This window comes from Saccopteryx bilineata, chromosome 4 (assembly GCF_036850765.1).
Source record: "Saccopteryx bilineata isolate mSacBil1 chromosome 4, mSacBil1_pri_phased_curated, whole genome shotgun sequence".
NCBI lineage: Eukaryota > Metazoa > Chordata > Mammalia > Chiroptera > Emballonuridae > Saccopteryx > Saccopteryx bilineata.
Genome location: NC_089493.1, coordinates 133,891,504 through 133,912,044, shown reverse-complemented (window position 1 = coordinate 133,912,044; position 20,541 = coordinate 133,891,504). Strand labels below are relative to the sequence as shown.

Genomic DNA, 20,541 nt, shown 5'->3' with positions numbered 1-20,541 from the left:
GTTGGGCACATCCAGAGGAGTCTGTGAGGAGTCTGTCTCTCTGCCTCCCTGCTTCGCACTTCAGAAAAATACAAAAAAAAAAAAAAAAGTACTGGTTGAGAATTCTCCAAAATTGATGAAAAGCATCAAGCCAGAGATTTAGGAAGCTCTACAATCTCCAAAGAAGATAAATACAGAGAAAACCATAAACAAGTACTCAAAAAATCATTGAATATTCAAAGAGAAGAAAAATCTAAAACATCCATAGGGTGGCAGTGGGTGTGAAGAGGATATATTACTTACAAAGGAGCCATAATAGGCTGATGGCTGAATTTTCAGGGGAAAACAATAGATCCAGAAAACAACAGAATAATATCTTTTAAATTTTGAAAAAAACTTGAAATATATGCTCAATGAAAATATAAATATTCATAAGGTAAAAGTAAAGACATATTTAGACAAATGCTGAGAGAACACTTTGCCAGCAGATTATCAAAAAGAGCAACAAAAGGGAACACTTTGAACAACAGGAAAATTTTCAGACAAATGCATAATTATACATGAAGGAACAAAAAACACCAGGAAGGGTTAAAAATGAATAAATCTAATTTGGCTGCTTAACACAGCACAATAATACCTTCTACAGGAGTAATTCTTGGAGAACTAAAATATACTGCTCACAAAAAAATTAGGGAATTTTTCAAAATGAATATGAACGTGCAGATACTCCAATACTTTCAGCCTTCTGTATAGTGGATTTTCACCAATGAAATAAAAGTTGGTTTTCTATCTCATTTGCATAATCGAACAACTTTCTTTGACTTGTCATTTGCTTTTCTGATATTCTTGTTTAATAAAAAAAGTCAAATGCTTCTTTTTTTATTGCTTCATATTCATTTTGAAATATCCCCTAATTTTTGTGACATAGTTTTCTGACTGTAGTGAAATTCAATTAGAAATTAATAACAGAGAACTATAGAAAATATTTTAAAATATCTGACCCATGAATCTAGAAGTATATTGCATAATTTCCTAAAGAAAATCACAAAGGAAATGAGAAGATATTTTGAAATGAATAATGACTGAATTATAGCATTTAAGAAATTGTGGGATGTGGCTAAAGCAGTGCTTAGCAGGAAATTATAGCCTTAAATACATGTTAGAAAAAATAATGGCTAGGAATTGATGGCCTAAACATCCATTTCTGAAAGCTAGGAAGAGGACAATGTAAGTCCACAAAAGGTAGAAGAAATATGATAAGAGCAGAAATCAATAGAAGAAAAAATATTATGCCACAAAAATGTAAAGCCAAAAGTTAGTTCTTTGAAAAGATTAATAAAGATTGATAGATTCCTAAGAAAGCTGATCAAGAAAAAAATTTAAAACATCCAGAATTCAAAGTTGAGCAAAAAACCACACATATCCAGTGTTTGAGTTTATGACAACTCAGAGGTGTTAATGTAACACAATGGGGGAAAGATGGCTTTTTCAGTAGACAGTGCTGGGTCAACTAGATGTCTGTGCAGAAAAACATGAACCTCAACCTCCCACTTTACAACATACATAAAATCATTTCCAGATGGACTGCAGATATAAATGTAAAAGGTAAAAAAAAAAAATGTTTCTAGAAGATACCACAAGAGAATATGTTCATGACCTTTAAGTAGGTGAGAATATCTTAAATGGGATGTGAACAGCAGCACCATTATGAAGAAGAATGATGTACTAGACTTTATTTAAATGAAGACTTCTGTTTATTAAAAGATTCAATTAAGATGGAGAATAGTTGAGCCATGAAGGGAACATATTTGCAATATATACAAAGCACTCATTCAGAAATGAAAAAATACTTTGGCAAATAGATAAGACATAGAAATAACAAAAGGCTCGAAAAGAAACTTCATGAGTTAGAACTACCATGGAATACTGCTATACACCATAGAGAAGACACCTTATTTCCCCATATATAAGGTGCTCCCATTTATAAGACGCACCTTAATTTTAGAGCCCGAAATTTTAAAAAAAGACAATAAGCACAAAAAAGCGGGAAACACAAGTAAAAAAAAATCTACAACCACTGTATAAGAAAGACGCACACAGTTTTTAGACCCCAAATTTTTTGGAAAAGGGTATGTCTTATACATGGGAAATACGGTAACATTAAAAACCTAGTAATGCTAAATGTTTCCAGGAGTGTGAGCAACCATAATTTTTATACGCTTAGAGGGACCTGCACCTGTAGGACTCTCCACATGGTTCGGAGCCTCATTGTTCTGTGTGGGGCTCCTTCCCTGGAGTTAGGAGCTCTTTCCTGTATTATTGCTCCTGGTTATCTTAAGTGGCTCCTTTTTTGGCTTTTTAAAAATTTATTGGGGTGACACTGGTTTACATAATTATACAGGTTTCAGGCGCTCAATTCTAGACATATTATTGTACACTATATTGTGTGTTCACCACCCCCTCAAGTCAAATCTTCATCCTTCTCCATTTATCCCTCATATGCCCTCCTCATCTTTTTTAATTATTAACCCTTTAATTTCCTATCTTAAATTCCATCAAAATAAATAGTGCAAGTTCCATCTTCCTGACTCAACAATTCCTCTGCTAGGTAAATATCCAACATGAGGACATTCACATGAGCTCAAAATCACATGGACGAGAATGCTGATTGCAGCACAATCTGTGATAGCCAAGAATAGGAAACAACCCAAACATCCACCAGTGATAGAATGGATAAAGATTGGCATAGCCATACAACAGACAACTTCACAGCAATGCAGAAGGACAGACTGCAGCAACTCAGACAAATCTCACAGACATAATACTGAGAGAAAGAAGGCAGACACAAAAGAGTACAATGTATAGAGGGTTTTTAAAAATTATTTATTGATTTTAGAGAAAGGAAGGGAGAGAAAGAAAAATCGATCCGTTCCTGTATGTACCCCCAGGGATTGAGCCTGTAACCTCTGCACATCAGGATGATGCTCTAACCATTGAAAGTATCCGGCCAGGATTATAGGGTTTTATATAAATTTCAGAAACAAGCAAAAGCAATCTCTGGTGATAGATTAGTGGTCACTTTTGGGAGGATAATGACAGAGGAGACACAGAGGTAGTTTCTGGGGTGCTGGCAGTGTTCTAAATTGTGTTCTAAATTCTTGGTGGTGGTTACATGGGTGTGTTCATCTTGTAAAAATTCATTAAGCTGTACACTTAACATGTGTGCCCCTTCTTATATAGTAGATATGCTTCCAACAAAAGTTGAAAAGTACAATAGGACAAAGTACCCAATAGTCACATCAGAAGTTCAGGCTGGATCTTGGCTTATTCCTGACAGCTGCTCCCCTGCCACCTTTGGTGAATTAGCTTACCTTTTTGAGCCTCTCTTTGCTCACCTGTAAAATAAGGCCATGAGAGAGCAGCTGTGAAGGTTAATTGCAATAATGATCAGCCTGTACCATGCTGAGCACAACAGCTGGCACACCGCTGTCTCCATGTTGGCTGTCATCTTCACGATTGTCACCAATGAAGAGAAAGAACTAAGGGAGAGAGATAGTAAGGTCATTTGGGAGAGGCAAATGAGTTCAATGGCTCTGCCAATTATTGAGGCTAAATAAAAATCTGTCTTTCTGGTACTTGAAAATCATCCCCCTAAAAGCTACAGCAGAACTGAACAAAATTCATTGACAGAAATGACACCCAGGCCCTGGACGCATTGCCCAAGGAAAAACTTATTTGCTGCAGAAGCTACAAACAAGATGGTTGTAATGGGAGTTGGTGCATAGGCATTACTTAATGACTAAATTTCTTTAACTAAAAATCTAATTTTATTATGGTATAAATCACACTTTCTTAAAGTAGGGAACTGATTTTAGATTTTTCATTCACTGTTCATAACCTTTCCATGAATTTGACAGCCAAATCATTTTAAATGTCATTTAACCAATACAATACAACAGCCTTATTCCTCATTGTACCCTTCCTGAATCCATTATCTTCCACTAAAATGTAGAAGAACTTAAGTAAAAAATTACCATTCCATAAAGCTGTATTTTACTGTGCAGTTGAACTGCATAATCTTTATTTTTGGATCAATATAATGTGAGTGCTGAGTAATATTTTTTATAATACAAAAATCTATTGCAGACTCTCAGCTACCAAAAAATCAGTTTGAGAGCTGCTGAAGAGGCATGAGCGAGGAGCCCCAGCTCCCCTCCTGGTCCTTCTTCCTTCCGTTCGGTGTGCTCTGGCCTTGGGGGGGGGGGCTCAGGAGAGGGTGGTGGAGCCCACGCACAGGCCGCAGTCACACCTCCTTGTTTGTGTAGCCAGCCATCCTTGGTGAGAGGGCAAGTCTCAGTCTGTCACTGGAAATATTAGGGATTCAGTGGCTTCTGAGCAAATGATGGCCCCGTGGGTAAGGAAGTGGGGACAAAATGTACCCACTCCTAAGAAGATAATGCCAGGAAAACTAAGCTGAAAGAAGGTTGACATGGCCACGTCTTTGTAGACAAAGCAGAGGTGAGCCTGGCACAAATGGGGCACAACCTGCTCAGGTGGGGAACTGCCAGCCCTTTGCTCTGGCCAGTGTCCTGATGGTGAGCCCAGGACCAGCCACACGACACCCTCTTCTTCTGAGTGCCCTAGCCCCAACTGCCTGAAGAAGCTACCAAAGGAAGCCCATGTGTTCAGTTTATCAACCATTGGGTACAGTAGAGATGGACGCTTTGCTAACAGAATGAGTCAATACTGAAATTCTGACATCTAAATTCTAAGTTTTTCATAGCTGATGCTCTTAAAACTAATCCTTCTTTAACAACCTTTCTTACAGTTTTTCATTCATTCATTTGAATTTTAAAAACATGATTCCAACCACTTTCATTTTTGCTAGCAAGATACCATTCTACAATTAAAATCTTCACCTGGACTGACAGGATACAGCTAAATAAAGTGATGCCTTATGTAGAATGTGCTCCCTCCCTGTTTCTGTTTATTGAGCACACACCAAGCATGTTGCATGCTTCATCTCACTGGTATCATTCAGTCAAAAGCAGGAAAAAAATCCGCATTGTTAGGCTTCCCAGCATATGGCTGGGCCTCAGAGCCAGATAAAGAAAGGGTTGGGGATTAACCTTATACTCAAGGGCTAGTTTGAGAGCCAAGTGAATAATCCAGCTAACAAAAAGGTTTTGTGGGCAAGTGTTCAAAGAAAATACCAACAAGGAGGTGCCAGCTCTTGAGAAATGCCACCCAGTCAAGAGGTCAGAGTTCACCTCCTGCCTCACGGAGAACAGCCTGAGAGCCCTCTGGGGAAGAGAGAAGTGTGCCCTCTCTGGTAGACTGGCGTGATGCCTTAAGGGCACATTAAGGGCTGGAGAGGCGCACGTGTCAGTACTGAACCCCAGGATGCTTAGGTAGCAGAGGAAGTTGGGCATGGCAGAACCTTTCCGCCCCTCAGCCAGCCCCACCTACAACCTGGCCAATCAGGTGAGGCCTTGCTGCCCTTCTCAGGAGACCATGAACAGAAGTGCTGGGGCTGGGCATGGCAACACAGACAAAGGAAATAACCTTCACCAGCACTTGGGGCTCTGAAGTATACCTGATACAGTGAGTGAGACCTGTGACCCTGCTATTCGCTATCTAGTACTAAATGGATTGGTGTAAGCAGACTGGTGTTTACACAGGACAGGAGAGTTTAAAGGGAGGTTTCTCAGGTCAAAAGGGAGAGATCATGTATAGATGATTCTGAAAAAATATCAAAAACCTTTTTGTGATTAAGGTGCAGGTCATTTCTTTTTAAACAAATCACTATTATGAAGCTAGTAATAGCTTCCCTGTGGCATACTTATGACAAACATCAATTTCATTATGTCCCCACGGGATACTGTGGAACAAGACCTCACAGCCTACCTGATTTGGGCCGAAGTGCTCCACCAGCTGCAGCTCTAACAGAGCCACCCAGATAATGCCCACCACAATTTACCCATCTGTGAAATGGGCAAACCAGACATCCTAGCCAGGATGAATCAGAAATATGGTCAGACTCCCACCAGCAATTCTTCCCAGCTCTTTCTGATGGGGAGCAGAGTGGCCAGTATAGGAGAAAGTTGTGCCACTCTAATGAGGATGGACATTAATGGTGATTTTAAGACACCACATAGAAAAGATAGTATGAGGATATGAGCCAGGCCTTCAAAAATTAAGATCAATTTGGTATTAATTTTCTCATTTTTGAAAAGTGAAAGAATGAATGGAATATTATATGAAAATTTAGGGATTTTAAATTTTAGGTATTATTTGAAGCTCTATGTTAAAGCTTATTCATTTACAATTAAAAAAAAAAAGTTGACTCTGATTTTAAGGCAAATCTACCAAAGAAACAACACAAGTAAACATTAAAATTACATTTGATGGAATAAATGTCAATGACTAATTGATCACTCCACCTTGTTGAACATAATCGCCTACACATTGCCAGATTAAGGCCCTGCAAAGGAAAAAGGGGCACTTTCTAGGTTTATCTCTGACAAATAAGCAAATTAAAAACTAATTAACTTTATGATTTGAAAAGTAATCCACATCTCAACCTCAGCACAAGCAACCGCGGTGTACAGGGTTATCCTAACAATGAGCAGCGGAGGGCCTCAGCACCCTGAGAACCACTTCATTAACAGTCATCTCCAGCAACACCCGCAGGACTCAGTAAAGCCCAGCACATTACAACTTGCAGAGCTACTTGACAAACAAGCAGGGTGTGTGTGTGTGTGTGTGTGTGTGTGTGTGTGTGTGTGTGTGTGTGGCACACTGGGTAGTCATTACTAGAGCAGTATGAGTGTCCCCATGGGAGTCCACGTCTCATTCATGTCTTACCCCAGCACAGGGCCTGGCATAGTATAGACCTTAAACAAATGTATTGCAAGAATAAAATCAGATTGATTTTTAAATTTTACTTGCAAGAGTACTGGGCAAGTGAGGTTCTCCTCGAGACTCCTGGAACACACCAACTGTCACTGAAGCCTGACTTCCTACACTTGACATTTTTTAGGTAAGTTTCACAGAAACAGGGACACCCAATGATGCCTTTCTCATTAAGCTTTGTGTCCACTAGTCCCGCCAAACAAGTGTCTCCCCTGTGCTGGCTCTGTTCCAGCATACCACATGCCCAAAGAAAATCAAGACCATCTTGTGGGTATTTGGGGAGGATAGATGGCCCCCCAGGAGGAAAGGGGACAAGTTTACACGTTAGTTATTCGTTGTACACTCCAGGAACCTTCCAAAGGGCTATGAAAGGTAACATCAGCCTTCTTAACATGATGTTCAAACCTGCCTCTCCTTTTTCTCCTGGCAGCTGTAAGCTAAGATGAGATTTAGAAGAACCAGTATCTAAAAAATTAAAAGACAAAAACGGAAGAAAGGCTGCCCCTCCAGCACTCTCCTTGTGTCTGACTTTCATTCCTGTTTTTGCACATGGAGTAGCTGGGGTAGGAGCAGGCAGATGTCACAAATATAAGTGATCAGACATAATGATTCAGAAAGCTCCACAGTTACCGTGACGCAGTGGTGGGTAAGACAGGGTACAAGCTGGGAAGGTGGACGGCAGGCCAGGGCTGGGCACTATCTGACAGCTATAAGGCCGAAACATGTGAGTGGCTGATACCCAATGACTGGCATACTCTCTTTCCCCCAAAGAGGCAGGTAAACACCCTTCAACCCAAGCTTCCCAACCAAAATCTCTCATCTTGTCCAGAAACAGGTCCCCTCCCCTTGGATCCTCCTGCTTGGTCAGTGATCCCTCTGTCCTCCAGGGCTCCCTGCCTCCTGGGCCTGTCCTCTGCCTCCTCTTCACTCCCTCTCTCATCACTTCCAGTCCCTCTGGGCTTGGCTCTGGGGATGCACTCTGGTCAGGCCTCATGCTGCTCTGCCAACTGCTTTGACTGTCCCCGAGACACTCCTCAGCTCCTCACCCAGGGTATGACCTCCTTTGCTCAGTCACCCCTTCTGCCCAATAAGCCAGCCCCCCCCATCATTATCTTCCCACTGCAAAGCTGTGGCACGAGCAGTGAGAAGTGGTGAAAGCAGTTGTGTCCCCAGGAACAGCAGTGAGCATCACAGTGACAGCTTCTGTTTGCTGCTCCCTCCACGACCTCCTCCTTCAATCCTCACAGCCCCCCGCAGGAGCCTCACTCCCACGACCCTTCGCCACCACACTTCCCACACAGTGCTTGGCAACTTCTGATTGTTGTCTGAATAACTAATTGGCCTGAGCTCCCATGAGCACCCACTTTTGCACAGAGAGATAAATCCCCAAACACACTTTAATTAGAAAGCACTTTCATTGTACCACTATAAAACTTATATTAAAAATGGAACTTAAAGTAGTTTAAATTAAGTGGGTTATATATAATTAAAAAGCCTTTAAGGCACAATAAGGCTCTTTTTCAATTTTCTTTTATAACGGAGTAAAAAAAAATGTACCCAATAGTTGGCATAGCAGGGTTGCTATTCACTTGGGGGCCGGTCCATCCGAGAGTTCCAATTAAAACCAATGATTCCCCTGCCCTCCCCCTGCTCCTCAGGTGGGGAACTAACCGAGCTGCAGTTTGCCCAGCTATGAGATGAGACTCAGGGCACTGAGAACAGAGTGAGAGGTGTGCAAGCCACACCCAACATCATTCCACAGCTGGAGAAGTGCCTGCCCCTGCCAGGTCAGGAGCTAGGCCAGTCTCAGTCACCCCTACCTCCCGCAGAGTGTGCTCTGCTGCACCTGCACCCATAGGGACAGTCAGGAGGCTGCCCTCCGGGAGGTGACAAGGGCTTATCTCATGATAGGTCCTATTTAGTCTTCAAAGCTCAATGTCATCAAATGTCCTTTTCTTACCCTTAAAAATATGGAGGGGGGTAAGTAAAAGCACAGTGGTCAGAAGCATAAGCAGGACAGTCAGAAGCCCAATGCGAGCCCTAGCACCACCACTTAAGACACATGAGACCTCACACAACTCTCCCACCACCTTGAGGTGCTCTGTAGAATCATTTAAAGAGGTCAATGGAGGCATCTACTTAAAGCTTTGACAAAATGGTAGCTGTTTATTAACGTTACCATCATTCATAGCTATGGAATTCAAAGAATTCTGTATCAGAAACCATAATTCCTATCAGGAATCTCATCCTTATTCCTGTTAGGAAAGGATGAAAAGTGGCATTCAGACTCCCAGCCCTGAGCTCCAGAGGTGACCCTCCCTGTCATCTCCACCCTTGAGGTGTCCTCTGGTCCCTAACACTTCCCAAGCCTTGGTCACACATAAATAGACATCCAGAAAACATGAGTTCCTAATGCAGCAAGACTTTGCACCTGGCTGGGAACAGAGCTCAGCCCCAGGTGGAGCACCTAGCATGTCTCCCTTCCATGATGACTGGCCTAATTATCCCACAACAGCTCAAGTGTGGCATTGCTCACTAGATTCCACCGGGGGCCGAGCTCCTTGAGAAGAGACATCTGGTAAAGCCATCCCTCGCCTCCCATGTAGTCCCTTTTTTCTTCCCTAGAACAATTCCAGCTAAACCTCAAAGCTGCTGCACTAAGGAACTCCCTGCAGCCACCAGATATGTGACTCTGGAGTCACAGAGCCATGTCCACACAGCCTGCTCAGTTTTGGTGGGCAGGGTGTGGACACAGCCTGGGTGTCAGGAGCACAGACACCAAGAGGGAGGGAGAATTAGGGTGGTGACACTGAGACTCAAGTAGCAGGTCTTCTGGGTAAACCCAGACAGGAATAAGCTGTGCTTCCAAGCTGCCCAGCCACAGATGGGCCAGGTTTGTCTGGGGAGGGCAGAGGAGGGCAAAGAGAGACAAGTAGAAGAAGGTAGGCGGCAAAGCAGAAGAGCAAAGACTTAAGACCACGTAAGTAGGCTCTCCTACCCGACGCCAGCTCTAAAGATCAGAAATGTGGACTCCATAAAATGCCACTTCTAAAAATCTGAGCGCACACTGCTCTGAGTGCTTCCGGAGGGGCTGGAGGCTGGCTCCCTGCCTCACCCACTTCACTGGAACCTCCTAGGCCTGCACCCCTCTGCTCAGAGCCCCTAAATGCCACCTCACATATACGGACTTGTTCCCTGTGGATGGGGCCATAGCAGACACTTCTTCAATCGAGTTCTCAGAGACTAGACACTGTCCGAGTAGTCCAGGGCCTTGGAGCAGGGGGTTCATGTGAGGAAAGGGCCAGGGCCACGGGGCTGATGTTCCACCGCTAGAGCAAAGCTGATGTTTCATGGTGAGGACCACAGAATCAGATTTGCAGCATTGTGGAAATCCGGTCTCCAGAGGTGAAGAAATGGAGGTGGGAGAAGATGCGGATGGGAAGAAGGGGGTGAGGAGCAGGCTGCCTGATGACTCAGTGCCCCGAGCCCACCAGCAGCCTGCAGGGGATTCTGGGAGATCCCTGAGCCCAGGACCCCTTCCTCCTGAACATATCAGGAGAGAATTCTGCTCCTGGCCACCAAAGGGCTCAGATGAATCACTTTGCCAGTAGGCCTGAATATCCAGCCCACCAGTCTCTTCTTTTTTCCCTCCTTCAAGATATGGTCCTATTCCAGCCCACACCCACACTTGGAGGGTTCCTCCTCCTTAAATACTGTATGCACCCAGATCTCCGCCACCCTCTCCAAAGCCCTCTACCTCCAGAGACCCTCCCCAACCCCACCTCCCACTCCGCACCTCTCTGCTCTAAACTCATGCCACCCATGGTTGGGCCCACACTGTAGACAAATATGTTTTGTACTATATTCCTTGCTCGCCATGTGTGAGTGTATAGCTGGTTTCTTAAAGCTCTGTTTGCAGCTCTTCTTTCTCATGACTACGTGGTGAGACATCAGTCCATGTGCAGGAATTTCCTGTAGAGAACATGGCTCATGACCACCTTTTCTCATATCACAGGAACAGTTGTTTTGAACAAGGTTAGCTTTAAATTTTATTATACATTTTCCTGAGTCTCGGATAATTTTGTTATAGTCAGCAAGGGCAAAGAAATGTTTTCATTCCTAAAAATTATCAAACCAATAGGGACAACCAGTTGGACAAGGATGGACACCTAGCTCAAGATGGGACTCCAAAACAGGTGCTTGAACTATAGGACAAGCCCCTGCTCTGGGACAGGGGGCAGAAGAATGGGACCAGGGTGGGCAGGCAAGATCTGCTTCCTCCTTTATTAGCCAAAAAATAGACTGAATTTCCTTTAGACTAAAGTTGAGAACTTAATTTTATCACTAAACACAGGTTAGAAAAGATCAACAATCAACAGAGCTGTGTAATTCCTTCTGCTAACTCAGACTCCTTAGCTCCACCCACCTCCAATTCTCCCACCCAGCCCCACAGCCCACTGGTCCTTAAGCCCCCAGAATGGAACCATAAACCCTATTTCTCTTCAATCACTTGGCCCCATGACAAGGCCAAGCACAGAGCTGGACCCTCAATGGATGCCTGTTGATGACTAAGATTTATTTTATTTTATTTTTTATTCAGTGAAGGAGGGGAGGCAGAGAGATGGACACCTACATGCTCCCCAATCAGGATCCACCCAGCAAGCCCACTAGGGGGTGATGCTCTGTCCATCTGGAGTGTTGCTCTGTCATTCAGCAACTGAGCTCTTCTTAGTGCCTGAGGTGGAGGCCATGGAGCTGTTCTCAGCACCTGGGGCCAACTCGCTCCCATCAAGCCATGGCAACAGGAGAGGAAGAGAGAGAGAGAGAGAGAGAAGCAAGAGGGGGAGGGGTGGAGAAGCAGATGAACGCTTCTCCTGTGTGCCCTGGCCAGGAACTGAACCTGGGACTTCCTCATGCTTGGCTGATGTTCTACTATTGAGCCAACCGGCCAGGGCCTGATGACTAAAATTTAAGACCATCAGATATTCCTGTTGCCTCAGACATCCCAGAGCCCAAAATCCATATTATTGAATAGGTAGGTAAACAGTGTCCTGAGAAGGTCCATGCTTTGGGACACACGGACACGCTCCTAAGCTACACCATCAGGGATGAATGCCCAGGCATAAGGCAGAGAATCCCATTCTTCACAGCCAAATGCTGAAGTGAAAACAGCAGCATATATGACAACCAAACAAAAGAGAGTGGAGGAGGAACCGTGGGGCATTTTTTTAGAAGCACTCCAATTAGAGTAACTACCTGGCAGGCCTGTCCCATCTGACATCTCCCAGCATGCCCACGTGAAAGTCGCTTTCCCTGGAAAGGATGCACAAAATGTAGCATCAGCAGAACCCCAGAAACCTGGGGTCTTTAGGACAGAGAAAGTTGTTTGAGCAAGTTTTAAATGCAAGGCTAGAAAGGGAAATAAATAGGAAAAGAGTAGTTACATTTTCTTTATCTTGAGAGCAAGCTTTAAATGCTAGAACAGCTTAAACAAACTTTTAATCCAATTGTCTGAAGATGATGTCAAGAAAAGTCATCAGAAGTGTTACGCCTATATAATGACATCTCCAAAGAGAACTGTTCCCACTGCCCTCAGATCTTCCTCCCTTCATAAGGACCGGGAGCAGCCACCCTCCCTGGAGTCACAGGCTATTTCTGCCAATGCTGAAAATTCTAAGCATGAACAGAACATCCTGCATTTGTCTGAGTTTACACTTTGTTCTCTGGGTTCTTTTTGTTGATGAGGTTCTGGTGTACCTGCCACAACCTGAACACAGAGGCGACAGCCAGGGCCATGCAGGCCCCAAAGACTACTCTATACATGTCCACACACTTGGCCCAGGGGACTCTCTTAAATTTCATCTGATCCAATAAGAACATTGTCAAGATTTGAAACAGTGACAGGTGACTCTCTCTGGGATTTCTTCTATACAGAGTCCTAGGAACTCAAGTCACCTTGTCTAAATTCCTATTTGGTGACAAAATGAATAGTAAAAGATAGTATCTGATCATCCTACTTTGCACCAAGCTCTCCTGGGCCCTGGGGATTCAGATGGATAGTTCCACCAAGAAGAGGACCCTGCCATCCCAAAAGCCACCCTGCGAAACATTGAGTGACAAGTGCTACGACTGAGGTTGACATGCCAGGCCTGAGGGAGAAACAGGTGCGAGTCCTTTTTTCTTTTTTTTTTTTTTTACAAATTTCCATTTTATTTATTTATTTATTTTTTAATAATTTTATTTTTTTAATGGGGCGACATCAATAAATCAGGATACATATATTCAAAGATAACATGTCCAGGTTATCTTGTCGTTCAATTATGTTGCATACCCATCACCCAAAGTCAGATTGTCTTCTGTCACCTTCTATCTAGTTTTCTTTGTACCCCTCCCACGCCCCCTTTCCTTCTCCCTCTCCCCCCTCCCCCCATAACCACCACACTCTTACCAATGTCTCTTAGTCTCACTTCTATGTCCCACCTACATATGGAATAATGCAGTACCTGTTTTTTTCTGATTTACTTATTTCACTTTGTATAATGTTATCAAGATCCCACCATTTTGCTGTAAATGATCCGATGTCATCATTTCTTATGGCTGAGCAGTATTCCATAGTGTATATGTGCCACATCTTCTTTATCCAGTCATCTATTGACAGGCTTTTTGGTTGTTTCCATGTCCTGGCCACTGTGAACAATGCTGCAATGAACATGGGGCTGCATGTGTCTTTATGTATCAATGTTTCTGAGTTCTTGGGGTATATACCCAGTAGAGGGATTGCTGGGTCATAAGGTAGTTCTATTTTCAGTTTTTTGAGGAACCACCATACTTTCTTCCATAATGGTTGTACTACTTTACATTCCCACCAACAGTGTATGAGGGTTCCCTTTTCTCCACAGCCTCTCCAACATTTGCTATTACCTGTCTTGTTAATAATAGCTAATCTAACAGGTATGAGGTAGTATCTCATTGCAGTTTTGATTTGCATTTCTCTAATAACTAAAGAAGATGAGCATCTTTTCATATATCTGTTGGCCATTTGTATTTCTTCCTGGGAGAAGTGTCTATTCATGTCCTCTTCCCATTTTTTTTATTGGATTGTTTGTTTGTTTGTTGTTGAGTTTTATGAGTTCTTTGTATATTTTGGATATTAGGCCCTTATTTGAGCTGTTGTTTGAAAATATCATTTCCCATTTAGTTGGCTGTCTGTTTATTTTATCAGTTTCTCTTGCTGAGAAAAAACTTCTTAGTCTGATGTAGTCCCATTCATTAATTTTTGCCTTCACTTCTCTTGCCTTTGGAGTCAAATTCATAAAATGCTCTTTAAAACCTAGGTCCATGAGTTTAGTACCTATGTCTTCTTCTATGTACTTAATTGTTTCAGGTCTTATGTTTAGATCTTTGATCCATTTTGAGTTAATTTTCGTACAGGGGGACAAACCGTAGTCCAGTTTCATTCTTTTGCATGTGGCTTTCCAGTTTTCCCAGCACCATTTATTGAAGAGGCTTTCTTTTCTCCATTGTGTGTTGTTGGCCCCTTTATCAAAAACTATTTGACCATATATATGTGGTATAATTTCTGGACTTCTATTCCGTTCCATTGGTCTGAGTGTCTATTTTTCTGCCAATACCATGCTGTTTTGATTGTCGTGGCCCTATAATATAGTTTGAAGTCAGGTATTGTAATGCCCCCAGCTTCATTCTTTTTCTTTAGAATTGCTTTGGCTATTCAGGGTTTTTTTATAGTTCCATATAAATTTGATGATTTTTTGCACCATTTCTTTAAAAAATGTCATTGGAATTTTGATGGGAATTGCATTAAATTTGTATATTGCTTTGGGTAATATGGCCATCTTGATTATCTTTATTCTTCCTAGCCAAAAACAAGGAATATTCTTCCATCTCATTATATCTTTTTCGATTTCCCTTAACAATGGTTTATGGTTTTCATTATATAAGTCCTTTACATTCTTTGTTATGTTTATTCCTAGGTATTTTATTTTTTTTGTTACAATCGTGAAGGGGATTATTCTTTTGAGTTCGTTCTCAAATGTTTCATTGTTGGCATATAGAAAGGCTATGGACTTCTGTATGTTAATTTTGTATCATGCGACCTTACTGTATTGGCTTATTGTTTCTAGTCGTCTTTTTGTAGATTCTTTGGGGTTTTCGATGTATAGGATCATATCATCAGCAAAAAGTGATACCTTTACTTCTTCTTTTCCGATATGGATGCCTTTTATTTCTTTGTCTTGTCTGATTGCTCTGGATAGAACCTCTAGTACCACATTAAATAAGAGTGGAGAGAGTGGACAACCCTGTCTTGTTCCTGATTTAAGGGGGAAAGCCTTCAGTTTTGTGCCATTTAATATGATGTTAGCTGATGGTTTATCATAAATGGCCTTTATCATGTTGAGATATTTTCCTTCTATACCCATTTTGTTGAGAGTCTTAAACATAAAATTGTGTTGTATTTTATCGAAAGCCTTTTCTGCATCTATTGATAAGATCATGTGGTTTTTGTTCTTTGTTTTGTTGATATGGTGTATTACGTTAACCGTTTTACATATGTTGAACCATCCTTGAGATTATGGGATGAATCCCACTTGATCATGATGTATTATTTTTTTAATATGTTGTTGTATTCGATTTGCTAGTATTTTGTTTAGTATTTTAGCATCTGTATTCATTAGAGATATTGGTCTGTAGTTTTCTTTCTTTGTGAAATCCTTGCCTGGTTTTGGTATGAGGGTTATGTTGGCCTTATAAAATGTGTTTGGAAGTATTGCTTCTTCTTCAATTTTTTGGAAGACTTTGAGTAAAATAGGAACCAAGTCTTCTTTGAATGTTTGATAAAATTCGCTGATATAGCCGTCTGGGCCTGGACTTTTATTTTAAAAACCTGGAGGTTTTTTATGGTCTTCTCTATTTCTTCTCTACTAATAGGTCTGTTTAGGCTTTCTGCCTCTTCTTGATTCAGTCTAGGAAGATTGTATTGTTCTAGGAATTTATCCATTTCTTCTAGGTTGTTGAATTTAGTGGCATAAAGTTTTTCATAGTATTCTACAATAATTCTTTGTATATCTACGGTGTCCATGGTGATTTCTCCTCTTTCATTTTGGAGTTTGTTTATATGAGTTCTTTCTCTTTTTTCCTTGGTAAGTCTTGCCAAGGGTTTGTCAATTTTGTTGATCTTTTCAAAGAACCAGCTCCTTGTTCTATTAATTTTTTCTATAGTTTTTCTGTTCTCTAATTCATTTATTTCTGCTCTGATTTTTATTATCTCCTTTCTTCAGCTGGTTTTGGGTTTTCTTTGTTCTTCTTTTTCTAGTTCCTTAAGGTGTGAAGTTAAGTGGTTCACTTGGGCTCTCTCTTGTTTGTTCATATATGCCTGAAGTGATATGAACTTCCCCCTTATCACTGCTTTTGCTGCATCCCATAGATTCTGATATGTCGTATTGTCATTTTCATTTGTCTGTATATATCTTTTGATCTCTGCACTTATTTCTTCTTTGACCCATTCATTTTTTAAAAGTATGTTGTTTAGTTTCCACATTTTTGTGGGATTTTTTTCCTCTTTTTTGCAGTTGAATTCTAGTTTCAAGGTTTTATGATCAGAAAATATGCTTGGTACAACTTCAATTTTTCTGAATTTGCTGATGTTGTTTTTGTGGCCCAACATATGGTCAATTTTTGAGAATGATCCATGTACACTGGAGAAAAATGTATACTCAGTCACTTTGGGATGAAATGTCCTGTAGATGTCTATCATGTCCAGGTGCTCTAGTCTTTTGTTTAAGGCCACTATATCTTTGTTGATTCTCTGTTTGGATGACCAATCTAGAGCCATCAGCAGTGTATTGAGGTCTCCAAGTATGATTGTATTTTTGTCAGTTTTTGTTTTAAGGTCAATAAGTAGCTGTCTTATATATTTTGGTGCTCCTTGGTTTGGTGCATATATATTAAGAATTGTTATGTCTTCTTGATTCAGTGTCCCCTTAGCCATTATGAAATGGCCATTTTTGTCTCTGAGTACTTTGCTGTCTTGTAGTCAGCATTATCAGATATGAGTATTGCTACGCCTGCCTTTTTTTTTTTTTTTTTGGATGTTATTTGCTTGACGTATTGTTTTCCAGTCTTTCACTTTGAATTTGTTTTTATCCTTGTTACTTAGATGAGTTTCCTGTAGGCAGCATACAGTTGGATTTTCTTTTTTAATCCATTCTGCTACTCTGTGACTTTTTATTGGTGAGTTTAATCTGTTTACAGTTAGTGTAATTATTGACACTTGTGAGTTCCCTTTGCCATTTTATAGATTGCTTTCTGTTAGTTTTGTGTCTTGTTTGATCCTTCTCTTTCATTTTTCTATCTTTTGTTTTTATTTGGTTGTATTCCATACATCTTACCTCTGTTGCTATCTTTTTTAAATCATGTGCTTCTGTGGTGGTTTTTTCAATTGTGGTTACCTTTAAGTAATGAAAAGGGTTCCTACTCTGTTCATTGTAGTGCACTATTTTGTGAGTACTTTTGCACTCCATCGTCTTTTGCTACTGTTATTCTCCATCCTCTCCCCCCCTTTTCTTTTTGTTGTTGTCACAGTTTAAATTTGGTTTTATTGTGTTCTTCTTGGAGCTTTTACTTGTGGCTTTGTTTTTTTTTTTTTTGTTCTTTGTATCTGATTGGAGAACCCCCTTTAGTAATTCCTGGAGTGGGGGTTTTCTGATGATAAATTCTCTCATCTTTTCTGTATTTGTGAATGTTTTTATTTCTCATTTATATTTGAAGGATAGCTTTGATGGGTATAGAATTTGTGGCTGAAAGTTTCTCTCTTTCAGGACTTTAAATATTGGGGTCCACTTGTTTCTAGCTTGTAGAGTTTCTGTTGAGAAATCAGATGATAATCTAATGGTCCTTCCTTTATATGTTGTATTCTTCTTTTCCCTGGCTGCCTTGAGAATTTTTTCTTTGCCGTTGGTTTGTGCCAATTTCATTATGATGTGCCTTATAGTAGGTTTGTTGGGGTTAAGAAAACTCAGAGTTCGTATGGGAGTTGATGCTTGTAGCTCCTCCCCACCTTCTCTCTCTGTCTCTCTCTCCTCTCTCTCTCCCTCTCTCTCTTTCTCCCTTTCTCTCTCCTCTCTAAAATGAATAAATAAAATTAAAAAAAAAACCTCAGAGTTCTGTTTGCTTCTTGAATTTGACGCTTTAGTTCTTTCCACAGGCTTGGGAAGTTCTCATCTATTATTTGTTTGAGTATGTTCTCCATTCCATTTTCTCTCTCTTCTCCCTCTGATATACCTATTATTCTTATGTTATTCTTTTTGATGGCATCAGATAATTCCTGTAGGGCTATCTCATTTTTTTTAAATTTTTGAGTCTCTTTCTTCTTCTCTCTGTTGTGCCTCAAGTTGCTTGTCTTCTATTTCACTAATCCTCTCTTCTATCTGGCCTGTTTTATTAGCTAAGCTTGTTACTTTGTTTTTCAGCTCGTGAATTGAGTTTTTCATCTCTGTTTGATTTGTTTTTATAGTTTCAATTTCCTTGGAAATATATTCTTTGTGTTCATTGAGTTGTTTTCTAGCTCCCTAAATTGCCCTTTCTGTGTTTTCTTGTATATCTCTGAGTATTTTTAGGATTTCTTTTTTAAATTCTCTGTTGTTTACCTCCAAGGTTTCCAATATATTAAATTTTTTCTGCATAGATTTTTTCCTCATCTAGCTGTGTTACCTCTCTTTCTTTTGTATCCATGATATTCGATTTTCTTTTCCTTAATGGCAGCTGAGGGTGGTATTGTTGATAGTATTAATGAGATTTAATAAAGAATAAAAAATTAAAAAAATAAAAATAAAAAATAAAAAAAGTTGTTTTTTTAAAAAATTAATAATTAAATAAAGAAAAATAAAATAAAAATTTTAAAAAAAGGAAATTATTCCCCCCCTTCTTTTTTCCTCTCCTCTCCTCTCCCCTCTTTCTTGAGAAAATTTTGCAGTGAGCTGTGAATTATATTGTACTTAATAGAACAAACAATGCCTGTAATGGAGGGTCTGAATTGGGGAGAAGTAATAAAAGGGCAAAAAAAAAAAATAAATAAAAGGAAAAAAAAAAAGAAAAAGAAAGGGGGGTATGGACCATAAAAAGCAAATAAGGAAAAAATTTGGGTCAAGAATAAAATGATTTGCTTTTAGGTGTTGGTTGACTGAGAGTTATGATGAGAGGAATAAGAGGAAAACAGGAAAATGGGGGGACAAATTAAAAAATTACTATTGTATTCAGTGGAACAAGAACTAGATAAAATAGACAGCCAGGGATGGGAGCACTGCTAGTGAGTTAAAAAGGTGAAGTAACCGCCCCCCCCCCAAAATGCCACAAACATAAGTTTGAGTCCCAGATAAGATAATTTGTTCGTTATTGAGGTTTGAATAAGAGGAGACGTAAAGGAGAAAGGAAGAAACTAATATAGAGGGAGAAAAGAAAGAGAGAGAGAGAAAAAAAAAGGGAGCCACTAAAAGAAGAAAAAAGAAAAAAGAGGGGAGAGAGAAAGAGAGAGTTAAGGGTTTGGAGTGCAACCCTCATAGAGAGAAAGGAGGAGGAAAGAAAAGATAATGGAAGATGTAACACTTATGGGTAGTGTAGTTCAAGGAGAGGAGAGAGTAAGACCAGCAGAGAGTTAAACGACCAAATTGGAGGAGAAAAAGAAAAAAAAATCAAGAATAAAGATAAGGCCCTGGCAAGTTGGCTCAGTGGTAGAGTGTCGGCCTGGCGTGCAGAAGACCCGGGTTTGATTCCCGGCCAGGGCACACAGGAGAAGCGCCCATCTGCTTCTCCACCCCTCCCCCTCTCCTTCCTCTCTGTCTCTCTCTTCCCCTCCCATAGCCAAGGCTCCACTGGAGCAAAGATGGCCCAGGCACTGGGGATGGCTCCTTGGCCTCTGCCCCAGGCGCTAGAGTGGCTCTGGTTGTGGCAGAGTGACGCCCCGGAGGGGCAGAGCATTGCCCCCTGGTGGGCATGCCAGGTGGATCCCAGTCGGGCGCATGCGCGAGTCTGTCTGACTGTCTCTCCCCGTTTCTAGCTTCAGAAAAATACAAAAAAAAAAAAAAAAAAAAAAGAATGCAGATAAGAGAAACAAACAAACAAATATAATAAAATGGGATAAAAGTGCGGAGTAGGCCCTGGCCTGTTGGCTCAGCGGTAGAGTGTCGGCCTCGCGTGCGGAGGACCCGGGTTCGATTCCCGGCCAGGGCACATAGGAGAAGCGCCCATTTGCTTCTCCACCCCTCCGCCGCGCCTTCCTCTCTGTCTCTCTCTTCCCCTCCCGCAGCCAAGGCTCCATTGGAGCAAAGATGGCCCGGGCGCTGGGGATGGCTCTGTGGCCTCTGCCTCAGGCACTAGAGTGGCTCTGGTCGCAACATGGCGACACCCAGGAGGGTCGCAACATGGCGACGCCCAGGATGGGCAGAGCATCGCCCCCTGGTGGGCAGAGCGTCACCCCATGGTGGGCGTGCCGGGTGGATCCCAGTCAGGTGCATGCGGGAGTCTGTCTGACTGTCTCTCCCTGTTTCCAGCTTCAGAAAAATGCAAAAAAAAAAAAAAAAAGTGCGGAGAATTCTTGATTTTCAGAGGTTATCTTCTTGCTCTTTCTTTTCTCTC

General features: G+C 41.3%; 1 protein-coding gene and 1 non-coding gene across 3 annotated transcripts in view; one reads left to right on the top strand and one right to left on the bottom strand.

Moving 5' to 3' along the window:
• FSTL4 (follistatin like 4) overlaps positions 1–20,541 on the bottom strand; it is a 539,950-nt gene that overhangs the window by 501,859 nt on the left and 17,550 nt on the right. The window lies entirely within an intron of this gene.
• TRNAA-CGC (transfer RNA alanine (anticodon CGC)) lies at positions 20,061–20,136 on the top strand. Its single transcript has one exon. It is a non-coding gene; the product is annotated as a tRNA-Ala (tRNA).